General features: G+C 36.7%; 1 long non-coding RNA gene across 1 annotated transcript in view; it reads left to right on the forward strand.

The window, feature by feature from the left end:
* Positions 1-4,500: 4,500 nt before the first annotated feature.
* The window catches only part of LOC132523816 (uncharacterized), a 52,077-nt gene continuing 44,492 nt past the window's right edge, over positions 4,501-12,085 (forward strand). Inside the window, exon 1 of the long non-coding RNA XR_009541655.1 lies at positions 4,501-4,656. This is a non-coding gene — a long non-coding RNA (uncharacterized LOC132523816). The remainder of the gene's footprint in view (positions 4,657-12,085) is intronic.

Genomic DNA, 12,085 nt, shown 5'->3' on the forward strand with positions numbered 1-12,085 from the left:
TTTAAAAGGAATGGCCATGTTATAATTAGAAAGTTAAGTTTAGACATGTAGGCTATAGGTGGATGACATAATGAGATAGATGTAGGAGCAGATGGTGACTCCCAGATAGTTGCTTAATAGTAAACTATGGAAAGGTTATAGAGAAGCAAGAGTTACTAACGAAGCAAGAACATGTGGCCATACGTTATTGCACACATGCAATGGGTGTTGTGTTGGGAGGTGGAGATAATAATATAATAATATCCTCTGAACTGAGAAGGAACTTTGAGACCAAAAAACGCAGTAGGCAGTTCCATACAGTGCAATTATGAAGTTTACTGTAGGTAACTTACAGGTAGAAAGGATGTGGTGGACGGAAAATCCAGAGGCATTTGCAGCTGCACTGTGTACCACCGAAAGGGATACAGGGAAATTTAATAGAATCTGGCTACCAAGTGAGAAACATGTCCACACAAACTGGAACCAGCGGTTTTTCCTCCCCCTGGGGGGTGGTCTCATGACCATTAACCATCTGCATCAGTAAAAGGCATTCTTCTAGTTTTCATATCAGATGAGGCACGGGTAAAAGTTTATAGGGAACTCATCTGACTTAGGCACGTTCCTTGTGAGTTAGGCTAAAGCTCAGCCACATGGAAAAGGAAGGGGGTGGGACTTCAGGCCTAAGATGGAGCTGACAAAATGGAGTCAGTGTGGCTCAGCCACATATTTCATACCTAACATCTATATGACCTGCACAATCTTATCCACTATTCTTCTGCAAATACCCTAGGGCCAGATGTCAGGAGGTAGCCTGCATGCTTATACCTCAACAGCAATATACACAACACCAAGTACAAAGGATCCCTGCTAGATAAAGAATAATGCCTAACAGGGCAGTTCCCCATTTGCCAGGAAAGGAGGTCAACCAACAGGTGAAGGTGTATGCAAAAGAAATGTCTCTACGTGATTAGGGTTAGGTAGCAGTCCAGTCTCCATGTGCCAGGATCACCCCAGGTTTTGACACTTTTCCTGGAGGAAAATGCCAGACATTTTGTTCCTTTATTTCAGAAGTTTGCTGGGAGATACATGCGAGAACTTAAGTAGGAGCCCATAAGGGGAGCCCTACTTTAGTCCCCCATCTGGATCACCTTGGTTATGGCTGGGCCTTCACTTAGAAAGGTTGAGGAAATATTGATAGTATGCTGCAGGCTAGCCCTTCCCTCCAAGGTATAAGGATGCTAAGACACTTGGAAGGAGGATATCATTTAAGTCTCCAACCTTAGATAGTCTCCCCAAGTGGGAGGTCCTGTGGCACTGTTTTGTTTTTTTTTGTTTTTTTTTTTTTGCGGTACGCGGGCCTCTCACTGTTGTGGCCTCTCCCGTTGCGGAGCACAGGCTCCAGACGCGCAGGCTCAGTGGCCATGGCTCACGGGTCCAGCCGCTCCGCGGCATGTGGGATCTTCCCGGACCAGGGCACGAACACGTGTCCCCTGCATCGGCAGGCGTACTCTTAAACACTGTGCCACCAGGGAAGCCCCTGTGGCACTCTTTTAAGACCTGCATCCCGTTGGATGAGTCTCAGTCCTCCTAAAACTTTTACAGTAGCTTGCAGAGCAGGTGTAGTCGGTCTCTCACAAGCAGATATGTGGCCTGTGGTGGGCTCAGTGTTTAACAGCCAGATGGCCTCTAATAGTCTTGGAGATCATCCCCTTAAAGACCCATCTGGAGAAAACTTCAATGTCTCTTTCAGTAACCCATTCATTCTTAATACCAACCCTGCAGCTCTGGGGTTATACGACAGATGAAAGGTTCATAAAATCTCGCAGGGTTTAGCCCGTTCTTGTATGTCATGTCCAGTGAAATGGGTCCCTTGGTTGCTTTCAACGCAAGTGGGTAGTACTTTCCACTGTAATACTTTCCAACTTGGTCAAACCCCTAATAGTGGTTACTTGATTTGCCCTTTTACTGGCAAAAGTCTGTGTCAGCCCAATTGCTGGGTCCACACAGGTCAATGCATTCTTGTGTCCTTCTGTTAAGGGCAGGGGCCAATATCATCCACTTGCCATCTGGTCACTGGCCTAGTAGCTCATCCGATATGACCAAAGGTGTGTCTCAGGGGTTGTCACTGCAGGTACAATGATGGAAGTTCCTATCTACTGCCTGTAGGTCACTGTATTTTAAAGGCAGGTGTAACCTTTTGGCTTCCCAAGTGGTACTGAGGCCTCGATGTCCTGACTTCCCATGAAGCCACTGCCACATCTGAGAGTCTGTGACCCTTCCAGAACAGCTGTCACCATGGCTAAGGCATCTGATTCGTGATTCTCAGGCAGTGTAGTTAGAGAATGTGCTGAGACATACCATATCATGATGGTGGTACCAGGTTGTGTGCACACGTCCCAGTTTGTCTGTATCAGTTCACCACAGGGGCCATCTAAAGATAGTCAAGCTTTTCTGATGCCATTGTGGCATCCATGGTCAGACCCTCCTGTACAGCCCAGCTGTCTGTGGCTATGTAGAGGGGCATAGACTTGTGAGTGATCACAATCCTTATCACCCTCAGTTCATCCATGATTGCTGTGCTTAGTACCTTCTTCAAACCAAGTGATGTCAGAATCCAGGAAAACTGTTGAAGCATGTCTAGTGAGGGTATTGCCTCAACTGCTGCCATTGGTGAACCATGTCTCCAGAGGGAGGCATGGGGTCCTGGTTCCCTCCCTGACTTGGCTGAGAGGGGGAGTGATGGGTGATGTCTAAGGAGCCACGTCCGGATCTACATAAGACACTGGCCCATGGAGGGCATGTAATTCTTCAGACAGCAGGCTTGAGTTGTACACACTACATTGTTGCAGGTATGTGTGCCACTTTTGCAGTGCAATTACTTGGGCACAAGCACTTTTTGGTTTGGGGAATGTCCTTAATCCATCCACTTGATGGGAGGGAAGTTCCAACAGACTCTGGTAAGTCCATGATGAAGCCTTCTGTTTGCTGCAGGGCAGGTAGATTGTTTTTCAATAGGACTATACCTCACTTGGGCTTTTGTAGATTCTGATGGAATCTACAAAAAAGAAACTAAAAACTAATAAGCTACAAGTTATTCTTAACTAATAAGTGAATAAAGTCTCTACTATTAGCAAGTTAATCAAGGTTGAAGGGTAATAGCAAATGTCTCCCTATATACTAGTAGTTGTAATCTAAAATTGTAATTTAAAAATTACAATTTACAATAGCACTGAAAACTATCAGATACTTATGTAAGTATATTATGTAAATATGTAAGATATTTCAACTGAAAACTACAGAAAAAATTGCTAAGAGTAATTAAAGAAGACATAAATATTGAGATATACTATGTTTTTTGGTCAGAAGACTCAAGATTTCAAATCTCCCAAATTATATATTATTATATGTATATAATACATATATTCAGTCCCATCCAATGACTGTATTATATACTTTCATCCAATCAAAAGCCCAAGTGACCCTTTCATAAAAATTGACAAGTTCATAGTAAAATTTGTATAGAAATGCAAAGGACCTAGATTGGTCAAAACTATTTTGAAATGAAAAATGAAATGAAAAGTAAAGTTAGAGAATTAACATGACCTGATTTTGAGGCTGCTTGTAAAGCTATAGTAATCAAGACAGTGTGGTATTTGTGTAAAGATAAACAAGTAGAACATGAAATAGAATTGAGTCCAGAAATAAGCCTGCATATATGTGGACAACTATCTTTTTAAACTTTAGTCCCTACCTTGCACTATATTTAAAAATGAATTCAAAATCGGTCATAGATCTCAATGTAAAAACTAAAACTAAAAAATTTCTAGCAGAAAACAATTTTTTCCTAATGTAAGGCAAACATGTCTTAGATATAATACCTAAAGAATAATACATAAAATAATTTAGAAACTGGACTTTGTCAAAATTATAAAGCCTCTGCTCTTCAAAAGACACTATTACATGAATGAAAAGCCACAGCCTAATAAAAATATTTTCAAAATTTATATCTAATAAAGGACTTGTATTCTTATAATATTAAGAAAATAACCCAATTTTTAAAAATATGGACAAAAGATTCGAAAAGATAATTCATTAAAGCAGATATACAGATAGGAAATAAGACTGTGAAAAGATGTATGTAAACATTAATTTTTAGGGAAATGTAACCCAAAAGCTCAGTGACATATTACCACTTACCTATTTGAATGGCAGGGATTAAAAAGAATGACTATATTGACTGCTGAAAAAGTTGCACAGAAGCTGGAATTCTCATATATTGCTGATATTAAGTTTTAAATTGGCATAGTTTTAAATTGGTAAATTTAAAAATGGTACAGTAGGGCCACTTTGAATGTTATCTTGATAGTTTCCTAAGAAGATTAACATATGCCCACAATTTGTTCCAGACATTCCATTCCTAAGTACTTACCCAAGCGAAAAAAAATGCATATATCTATACAGAGACTTGTACATGAATATTCATAGCCATTTTATTTTTACTAGGAAAAACTGGAATGAACCCAAATGTCCATCAACTGGTGAATGTGAAAATTATGGTATATCCATAATATGTAATATGGCCATAATATGTAATAATGCAATGTACTACTGACCAGTAAATATGAATGGACTGATGATGATACAGCCTGCAACAGGATGAATCTCAAAATAATCACAGTGAGTGAAAGAAACCAGATAAGCAAGAGTATGTAATCATGATTTTACTTATATAGAATGCCAGAAAATGCAAACAAATCTATAATGATAGAAAATTAGTCAATGATTGCCTAGTAGGGAGGAATAGAAGAGAAGCATTGCCAAGGAAGGATTGCCTGGAAGATTTTGGGGGTGATGTATAGTTTTATGATCTCTATTTTTGGTGATAGTTTTTTGTGTTTATGCATATGTCAAATATCATCTGTACTGTACACTTCATATGCAGTTTGGTGTACATATTTATACCTCAATTCTCTTTAGGAATGAAAGATATTGAAATTACTCATTGAACTCAACCTATGTTATTTTCTTTTCAAGGGTTTCAGACAAGATGGGTGGGGTAAGGGGCAGTGGCAATCATAACTGTGATGGCTAAGTTGGCGCAAAGATCTATTTGAATTCAGTCAAAATGAAGATATGAATAATCACTTTACTTAAGAGTAATTTCTCTTTTTAACTTCTACTGTAAACAATTATGGATATGCCTTTTCCCTCTCTTTCGCCTTTTGATCTTAGAAATTAGGCAAGCTCTGAATATTAACCTTCATTAGAGTGACAGGACAATGTCCTGTGAGGTCTGAACAAACTGTGGAACTTACCACCTAGGTCTAATAACTTTCCCAGCTTCTTTCTCCTGGACACTGTGCTACCACACAGAGTCATTGCAGACATAAGGAAATTGATACTTCCTCTTAAAGCTATCAAGGGACTGAAGAATGAGTGAAATTGTCTCTTTTTTATAGATTGAGGTATAATTGACATATAACATTTTCAGATGTACAGTGTGATTCGATATTTGTATATATTGTGAAGTGATCACCACAATAAGTCTAGTTAACATCCATCACTGTTCATAGTTGTAAATTTTTTTCTTGTGATGAAGACTTCTAAGATCCACTTGTTTAGCAACTTTCAAATACACAATACGTATCATCAACTATAGTCAACATGCTATAAATTATATCTTTATTAATTTCTCCCACCCTCCACCCCCTGCCTCTGGCAACTACCAATCTGTAGTCTGTATCTATATGCTTAGTTTTTGCTGTTTAAGATTCTTTTTATTTTAAATTCTACATATAAATGATATCATAGGGTATTTGTCTTTCTCTGTCTCATTTATTTCACTTAGCCTAATGCTCTCAAGGTCCATCCATGTTGTTGCAAATGGCAAGATTTCATTCTTTTTATGACTGATAATATTCTATTGTGTGTATATATATTCTTTATCCATTCATCCATTCATCTATATATTCTTTATCCATTCACCTCCATATCTTGACTTTCTAAAATAATGCTGCTGTGAACATGTTGGTGCATATATCTTTTCAAGTTAGCGTTTTTGTTTTCTTCAGATATATACCCAGAAGTGAAATTGCCTGATTATACGGTAGTTTAACTTTTATTTTTTGAGGAACCTCTATGCTGTTTTCCATAGTGGCTGCACTAATTTACATTCTCACCAAGAGTGCACAAGTGTTCTCTTTTCTCCATAACCTCATCCATACTTATTATTATACTTCTTGTCTTTTAGATAATAGCCGTTTTAACAGGTTTGAGATGGTATTTCAGTATAATTTTGATTTGCATTTCCCTGATGATTAGTTATGTTGAGCATCTATTCATGTACCTGTGGGTCATCTGTATGATTTCTTTGGAAAAATGTCTATTTAAGTTCTGTGCATTTTTCCTTGAGATTGTTCTTTGGCTAAATAGTTGTATGAGTTCTTTATATATTTTGAATATTAACCCTGTATCAAATATATGATTTGTAATTATTTTGTCCCATTTAGTATGTTGCCTTTTCATTTTGTTAATGATTTCCTTAGCTGTATAGTTTTTAGTTTTATGTAGTCCTATTTACTTACTTTTGCTTTTGTTGTATTTTCTTTTGGAGTCAGATCCAAAAAATCATTGCCAAGACTGAGCTCAAGGAGCTTAACACCTAAGTTTACATCTTTTAGATTTATGTATTCAGATTTACATTCAATTCTTTAATCCATTTTTAGTTATTTTTGTGTATGGTGTAAGATAGTGGTCTAGTTACATTCTTTTGCATGGGGCTGTCCAGTTTTCCCAACACCATTTATTTGTTTGATCTTTCCTTTAAATTTTTTTAAAATTTATTTATTTTTAATTGAAGTATAGTTGATTTACAATATTATGTTAGTTTCAAGTGTACAGCACAGTGATACCGTATTTTTGCAGATTATATTCCATTATAGGTTAGGACAAGATAATGGGTATAATTCCATGTACTGTACAATGTATCCGTGTTGCTTATATATTTTATACATAGTAGTTTGTATCCGTTAATCCCATATCCCTAATTTGTCCCTCCCTGTTTCCTTCTCCCTTTTGGTAACCATAAGTTTGTCTTATACATCTGTGACTCTGTTTCTGTTTTGCATATACATTTATTTATACTAATTTTTAGATTCCACATATAGTGATATCATACAGTATTTGTCTTTCTCTTTCTGACTTATTTCACTGAGCATAATATTCTCTAGGTCGACCCATGTTGCTGCAAATGGCAGAATTTCATTCTTTTTATGGATGAGGAATTCTCCATTATATATATATTTCACATCTTCTTTATTCGTCTGTTGATGTGCACTTGGGTTGCTTCCATGTCTTCACTATTGTAAATATTGCTGCTATGAACATTGGGGTGCAAGTATCTTTTTGAATTCGTGTTTTCATTTTTTCCAGAGATATACCAGGAGTGAAACTGCTGGATAATATGGTAGTTCTATTTTTAATTTTTTGAGAAAACTTCATAATGTTTTCCATAGAGCTAAACTGATTTACATTCCCAAAAAAGTGCACAGGGCTCCCTTTTCTCCACGTCCTCTCCAACATTTGTTCTTTGTAGACTATTTTTTTTGTTTTAAACATCTTTATTGCAGTATAATTGCTTTCCAATGTTGTGTTAGTTTCTGCTGTATAACAAAGTGAATCAGTTATATGTATACATGTATCTGCATATCCTCTCACTCTTGCGTCTCCCTCTCACCCTCCATATCCCACCCCTCTAAGTGGTCACAGAGCACCTAGATGATCTCCCTGTGCTATGCGGCTGCTTCCCACTAGCTATCTATTTTACATTTGGTAGTGTATATATGTCAATGCCACTCTCTCATTTCATCCCAGCTTACGCTTCCCCTCCCCGTCTCCTCAAGTCCATTCTCTACATCTGTGTCTTTATTTCTGTCCTGCCCCTAGGTTATTTAGAACCATTCTTTTTTTAAGATTTTTTTTAGATTCCATATATACGTTGTTAGCGTATGGTATTTGTTTTTCTCTTCGCTCTGTATGACAGACTCTAGGTCCATTCATCTCACTACAAATAACTCAATTTCATTTCATTTTATAATGAGTAATAATCCATTGTACATATTTGCCACATCTTCTTAATCCATTCACCTGTTGATGGACACTTAGGTTGCTTCCATGTCCTGGCTATTGTAAATAGTGCTGCAATGAACATTGGGTACTGACTTTTTTTGAGTTATGCTTTTCTCAGGATATATGTCCAATAGTGGGATTTCTGGGTCATATGGTAGTTCTAATTTTAGTTTTTTAAGGAACCTCCATACTGTTCTCCATGTGGCTCTATCAATTTACATTCCTACCCACAGTGCAAGAGGGTTCCCTTTTCTCCACACCCTCTCCAGCATTTATTGTTTGTAGATTTTTTGATGATGGCCATTCTGACCAGTGTGAGGTGATACCTCATTGTTGTTTTGACTTGCATTTCTTTAATGATTAATGATGTTGAGCATCCTTTCATGTGTTTGTTGGCAAATCTATATATCTTCTTTGGAGAAATGTCTGTTTAGGGCTTATGCCCATTTTTGGATTAGGTTGTTTGTTTTTTTGATATTGAGCTGCATGAGCTTCTTGTATATTTTGGAGATTAATCCTTTGTCAGTTGCTTCACTAGCAGATATTTTCTCCCATTCTGAGGCCTGTCTTTTGGTCTTGTTTATGGTTTCCTTTGCTATGCAAAAGCTTTGAAGTTTCGTTAGGTCCCATTTGTTTATTTTTGTTTTTATTTCCCTTTCTCTAGGAGGTGGGTCAAAAAGGATCTTGCTGTGATTTATGTCACAGAGTGTTCTGCCTATGATTTCCTCTAATAGATTGATAGTGTCTGGCCTTACATTTAGGTCTTTAGTCCATTTTGAGTTTATTTTTGTGTATGGTGTTAGGGAGTGTTCCAATTTCATTCTTTTGCATATAGCTCTCCAGTTTTCCCAGCACCACTTATTGAAGTGTCTATCTTTTTTCATTGTATATTCTTGCTTCCTTTATCAAAGATAATGTGACCATATGTGTGTGGGTTTATCTCTGGGCTTTCTATCCTGTTCCATTGATCTATATTTCTGTTTTTCTGCTGGTACCATACTGTCTTGATTACTGTAGCTTTGTAGTATAGTCTGAAGTCAGGGAGCCTGATTCCTCCAGCTCCTTTTTTCGTTCTCAAGATTGCTTTGGCTATTCGGGGTCTTTTGTGTATCCATACAAATTGTGAAATTTTTTGTTCTAGTTCTGTGACAAATGCCATTGGTATTTTGATAGGGATTGCATTGAATCTGTAGATTGCTTTGGGTATTATAGTCATTTTCTCAATGTTGATTTTTCCAATCCAAGAACATGATATATCTCTCCATCTGTTTGTATCATCTTTAATTACTTTCATCAGTGTCTTATACTTTTCTGCATACAGGTCTTTTGTCTCCTTAGGTAGGTTTATTCCTAGGTATTTTATTCTTTTTGTTATAATGGTAAATGGGAGTGTTTCCTTAATATCTGTTTCAGATTTTTCATCATTAGTGTATAGGAATGCAAGAGATTTCTGTGTATTAATTTATTATCCTGTTTACCAAATTCATTGATTAGTTCTAGTAGTTTTCTGGTAGCATCTTTAGGGTTCTCTATGTATAGGATCATGTCATCTGCAAACAGTGACAGTTTTACTTCTTGTTTTCCAGTTTGGATTCCTTTTATTTCTTTTTCTTCTCTGACTGCTGTGGCTAAAACTTCCAAAACTATATTGAATAATAGTGGTGAGAGTGGGCAACCTTGTCCTCTTCCTCATCTTAGTGGAAATTGTTTCAATTTTTCACCATTGAAATGATGTTGGCTGTGAGTTTGTCATATATGGCCTTTATTATGTTGAGGTAAATTCCCTCTCTGCCTACTTTCTGTAGGGCTTTTATCACAAATGGGTGTTGAATTTTGTTGAAAGCTTTTTCTGCATCTATTTAGATTACCAGATGATTTTATCCTTCCATTTGTTAATATTGTGTATCACATTGATTGATTTGCCTATATTGAAGAATCCTTGCATTTCTGGGATAAACCCCACTTGATTGTTGTTTATAATTCTTTTAATGTGGTGTTGGATTCTGTTTGTTAGTATTTTATTGAGGATTTTTGCATCTATGTTCATCCGTGATATTCGCCTGTAATTTTCTTTTTTCTGTGTGACATCTTTGTCTGGTGTTGGTATCAGGGTGATGATGACCTCGTAGAATGATTTTGGGAGTGTTCCTCCCTCTGCAATGTTTTGGAATATTTTGAGAAGGATAGGTTTCAGCTCTTCTCTAAATGTTTGATAGAATAGATCTGTGACACCATCTTGTCCTGGGGTTTTGTTTTTTGGAAGATTTTTAATCACAGTTTCAATTGCAGTGGTTGTGATTTTTCTGTTTATATTTTCTATTTCTTCCAGGTTCAGTCTTGGAAGGTTGTGCTTTTCTAAGAATTTGTCCATTTCTTCCAGGTTGTCCATTTTATTGGCATATAGTTGCTTGTAGTAATCTGTCATGATCCTTTGTATTTCTGCAGTGTCAGTTGCTACTTCTCCTTTTTCATTTCTAATTTTGTTGATTTGAGTCTTCTCCCTTCTTTCCCTTGACGAGCCTGGCTAATGGTTTATCAATTTTGTTTATCTTCTCAAAGAACCAGCTTTTAGGTTTATTGATCGTTGCTATTGTTTCCTTCATTTCTTTCTCATTTATTTCTTATCTTATCATTATTATTTCTTTTATTCTTCCTTTGGGTTTATTTTATTCTTTCTCCAATTGCTTTAGGTGTAATGTTAGGTTGTTTATTTGAGATTTTTCTTGTTTCTGAGGTAGGATTGTACTACTATAAACTTCCCTCTTAGAACTGCTTTTGCTGCATCCCATACGTTTTGGGTCAATTGTATCTTCATTGTCCGTTGTTTCCAGGTATTTTTTGATTTCCCCTTTGATTTCTTCAGTGATCTCTTGGTTATTTAGAAGTGTATTGTTTAGCCTCCGTGAGTTTGTGTTTTTTCCAGTTTTTTTCCCTGTAATTGATATCTAGTCTCATATTGTTGTGGTCAGAAAAGCTACTTGATAAGATTTCAATTTTCTTAAATCTACCAAGGTTTGATTTGTGGCCCAAAATATGATCTATCCTAGAGAATGTTCCATGAACACTTGAGAAAAAAGTGTATTCTGTCATTTGTGAAAGGAATGTCCTATAAATATCAATTAAGTCCATCTCGTTTAATGTGTTATTTAAAGCTTGTGTTTCCTTATTTATTTTCATTTTGAATGATCTGTCCATTGGTGAAAGTGGGGTGTTAAAGTCCCCTACTATGATTGTGTTACGGTCAATTTTGCCTTTTATGGCTGCTAGCATTTGCCTTATTTACTGAGGTGCTCCTGTGTTGGGTGCATAAATATTTACAATTGTTATACCTTCTTCTTGGATCGATCCCTTGATCATTACATAGTGTCCTTCTTTGTCTCTTGTAATAGTCTTTATTTTAAAGTCTATTTTGTCTGATATGAGATTTGCTACTCCAGCTTTCTTTTGATTTCCATTTGCATGGAATATCTTTTTCCATTCCCTCACTCTCAGTCTGTATGTGTCCCTAGGTCTGAAGTGGGTCTCTTGTAGACAGCCTATATACAGGTCTTGTATTTTATCCATTCAGCCAGTCTATGTCTTTTGGTTGGAGCATTTAATCCATTTACATTTAAGGGAATTGTCCATACATATGTTGTTATTAGAATTTTCTTAATTGTTTTGGGTTTGTTATTGTAGGTCTTTTCCTTCTCTTGTGTTTCCTGCCAAGTGAACTTCCTTTAGCATTTGTTGTAAAACTGGTTTGGTGGTGCTGAATTCTCTTAGCTTTTTCTTCTCTGTAAAGGTTTTAATTTCTCCATCAAATCTGATTGAGATCCTTGCTGGGTAGAATAATCTTGGTTGTAATTTTTTCCCTTTCATCACTTTAAATATATCCTGCCACTCCTTTCTGGCTTGCAGAGTTACTGGTGAAATATCAGCTGTTAACCTTATGGGGATCCCCTTGTATGTTATTTGTTGTTTTTCCCTTGCTGCTTTT

Source organism: Lagenorhynchus albirostris, chromosome 7 (assembly GCF_949774975.1).
Source record: "Lagenorhynchus albirostris chromosome 7, mLagAlb1.1, whole genome shotgun sequence".
In the NCBI taxonomy this organism is placed as follows: Eukaryota; Metazoa; Chordata; class Mammalia; order Artiodactyla; family Delphinidae; genus Lagenorhynchus; species Lagenorhynchus albirostris.